We start from the raw sequence: 4,176 nt of genomic DNA on the forward strand, positions 1-4,176 counted from the left end.
TCTTATTGCAAATTATTAAATTTAATATTTTTGTGATTTAAAAGTTTTTAAATTTAAATTAATTGGCACTCCATATTTTTTTAACTACACATTTTACCAGGCATGTTAATTTTTTTTTTATTTATTCCTAACCGTATATATTTTTATCATTCATATCTGCAAACACGCCAAACTTTAAAGTTATGACTTTATAATCTTGTTCTCTTTGATATGTTTTCAACAATTTCTTTGAATTATTTATGAAACAGACGTATTTATACAATTCTTTTAAAAAGCATATATGTATCTAAATATGGTATATGCGACATTTGAGTACAGTGCATTTTGTCACGTCGACATAATTTGCAATACCAAATTGGAAATATAATTTTTCTACTTTCTTTAATAAGGAAGAATAATAATCTTATTATTCGATAGATATAAGATGTGTTTCTATCGATTACATGGATCTAAATTAAATGCATTCACTATTTAACTTGTTTATACAATTCATAATTGTATAATTGTTTTAAAATATTAACGAAAACACTAGCAATATTTATTATATGTAGTTTACACCGGAATGACACAGTGATTTTGCTGAGAAGTGCACTTTCGCTTTTGTCAGTTCGATTGCATGCGGCTCAGTGCAAAAAAAAATTCCTCGGAGCCATTATTCCCCGTGGTTAGTGTGACAGGTCCAATTTCGTTACTAGGACAGTTGGACCCAGTCCATTGGAAGTGAAGTTCACTCATGTCTCCTCCTGGGAAAATTAAAAGAAAAAAGAAGGTGCTGGACAAGTGGGTACCGCTCTGTTGTACAGCAGCTGTTGATAATGTCATTGTAAAGGATGTGTTGTATTTGAATTCAATGATAAATATGCAATATGCACACGAAAAACAATTCTAAGCTATTATATCAAATTTAATATTTAAAAAAAAATTAATAAAAATCGAAAATATCTCTTGGGTGTACATAGAATAACTTTCCGTTTAACTTTTTTTTTGATTAAGGCGGAAAAACTTGTTGGAAATCTTCTATTAAAATGTTAAACGTCTGCAGCTATATTAAAGAAAAACTTTTATGAGTTTCTAACTGAAAAATAATTTACTAGATTCGAAAAATGTCCATGACTATAAATAGCTCACTTTTGAAAATGTCACCATACATGGAAAATGCTAATATAAATATTTGGTAGGGCAATGTCTACGGTTATTGGTTGTTGAGTTACCTACACCAAAAAAATAAAATCGATTTTTTTCTAAAATTGGATTTGAGTAAAAATGTCCATTAATTCTTTATTTTTGCTCCTTGACCCTTTCAACAACTACTGCAATTTTTAACTCTAACCTCCCGAATGCACCAACAAGATTCACTTCTCTATCAGAAAACATGCGGATCTCGAAAATCGGAATATTTTTAATTTTTAATTACTACAAATGTTGATGATAAAAAACACGCACACCATTGATACTACAATACGTTCAACTCTACTACGTTCCGGGTCTAAAATTATGAAATCATTCATAAACGTTCAACAATTAAAAAGTATCAAAAAAATAAGTTGAGAGCATTTGAAAAAACCCATAACAAATATTATTATCATTAAGCATAGCAATAACACGAATTCCGTGAGATTGTACGTATATAGCATAATATTATAATAATAGTAGGTACCTACGTTATTCATTTATTTAGTTGTCGATGTCTCGATGATGACTAAACATTAAACATATATTAATATTTATTGCTGTGTAAGGAAAATAGTATAGGATGCAATTTGATAGCATAAAATAAGTAATTTGGTAACCATCGTAGTATAGCCAACAACAATTTCAAGAATGTCTTTCGGGATAGCAAAAAAGTGACTGTAATAATTACTGTAATCAAACTTATAAAATTACTTTTATATTCGCTTAATTTATTCTATTAAGTTTTATTACATAAATTCATCAATATTATTTATTTTTATCATAACTTGATAAATTAAATAAAGCTATAATAATAATACGACATAATATGCTAAGTTCAAAGGCTTGAAGTTATCAAATAATATTTGGTAAATTAATTTTTATATAATTAAATTAAAAATTTACACAGTCAAATAGATAATATTATATCTGACTATGACTGACAATCAAAATATTACTAATTAAATTCTATAGGCTATATAATGTATTATTCTCGATATTAAAGCTATTAAATGTAAGTTATTCATGTTTGCTTATAAGAAATCACTATCTCTATATTGGAATTCGGAAGTGTTTAAAACGGGCCTATGATTGTGTAACGAGTAGAGTGGGTTGGTGCTACAGACTCCAGTATACCTATAAGTTGTTTGAACGTTTTCAAGTAATAAACAATTATTATACTTGGAAGAATAAATTATTAGAATCAAAATAAACAATTAATTTTCTTGTAAATTACCTTCTTTCCTTCTAAATCCTGGGAAAAGCAATGCGAATGCATGCTTGTTATGCTCACATATTCAAATACTGTATACAATTAACCTAAAATATAATAAATAACAGCCAGATTGTCACGTACAGAATACGGTCACCCTCAGGCTCTAGTACAAATATGATTAGCAATGACAAAAGGGACGATCCGTATCGTACGGTCACGTATTAAGAAATCGGTACGTAAAAAGGTATTTTCTATGCACAACGCATTTGGAACTTGAGTTTTAATATTAATATTAAATATTATTGATAATAGAATTATTCAAAAAAAGTGTAAAAACGTTAACATTCACATTCAATATCTAAAATATAAATGTCAATAGGTATATGAATTTTAATTTTAATTTATGTAATTCTAAAAGATTTTATTTAAAGTTAATTGTAAATTTGACGAACCATACAGTAATAATATTATAATAACTAACAAATTAACACTCGTTAGTTTCCCCTGAATGCGGGGGGGGGGAGATATAGTGTTCTATAGTCTATAAGTTTTTATTTTATCTGACTTTTATTCCAACCCAACCGTTAAGCTTCCACTGCAATACTGCATACAGCGTTTGTATAATAAGTGTAACTATTTAGTAAACAATTCCACAATTATTGGTACAATTAAAATTTGTCTGATGAAATTGATGTAGGTGCCTCTTGAATAAGATGTCTTGTTCTAAACGTTTTACTTCGGTGATATTTTTTCAATTTTATTTATATATTGTTAAACTCGAAGATATATGTATACCAATCGCTGTTGGTACAAATATTTAATTTCCAATTTAAAACGACATTCTGAACGAAAAAATTAAAAGGACAAACTTAATTTTAAAACAAATATAAATAATGTTGTAGGTACCTTATGTTTTTTTGCAATTAAACTTTACGCTTATACAATTTAAACAACCCAGCGGGTAGTGTCTGAAGTCTGGACCCTGCAGTGACCCTCTAGTAGCACAATTGAGGTATATTCCTCTCGAAATCTAAAAGGATAAGTTGTTATTTTATATTTTACATATTTAATACCTTATTATGGAATTTTACTTGCCACCATCGGAAAAAAAATTCTATGTCACAAATATTAATTTTCAAATACCTAAGTAAATAACTAGGAAAAAAAATGATAAAGCCATAAAAGTATGAATAATTTAATGAACAAGTGAATAACTGTTATTATTGTTTTGTTTTTTTAGGTAAAGATTTAAAATTTTAAAGAATAGTTTGGAAAAAAAAACTTAAAATAATTAATCATGCTGATGTACCTATATACTCTATATTATATAAACAGTAATATATATTTAATTAAATCTAATAAATAATATTTTGTCCTTTGTATGATTTCGTTTATTTTAATTTAATATTATATAACAAAAATAATTTTAACTTTTAAGTTCAAAGCAAAAATTGTTAACTGTTTTTTATATTGTACCTGTACATCGTGATATGCATTTTTCATATATAAATGCCTAATGGTAAATTCTATTTTCGATCGATCGAATATCTGTTATTTGTTATGTTTGTTAAGTATCAGAAAAATAAATATAGTATTTTTAATAATTTAAATTTCTATAAGATAATATATATACAATTATGCACAATAAATATTGTAATAATAGTCGAGCATATGGTTTTTAGAAATATTTTTCTGTCCCACAATTCAGAAAGAAAATTTAAATATTTCAATTGAAAGTTTTTTAACATAGTATAAGTTAATTTTATTAAAAAAATTGTTTTTTAAAACTA

This window comes from Myzus persicae, unplaced genomic scaffold (assembly GCF_001856785.1).
Source record: "Myzus persicae strain clone G006 unplaced genomic scaffold, MPER_G0061.0, whole genome shotgun sequence".
NCBI lineage: Eukaryota > Metazoa > Arthropoda > Insecta > Hemiptera > Aphididae > Myzus > Myzus persicae.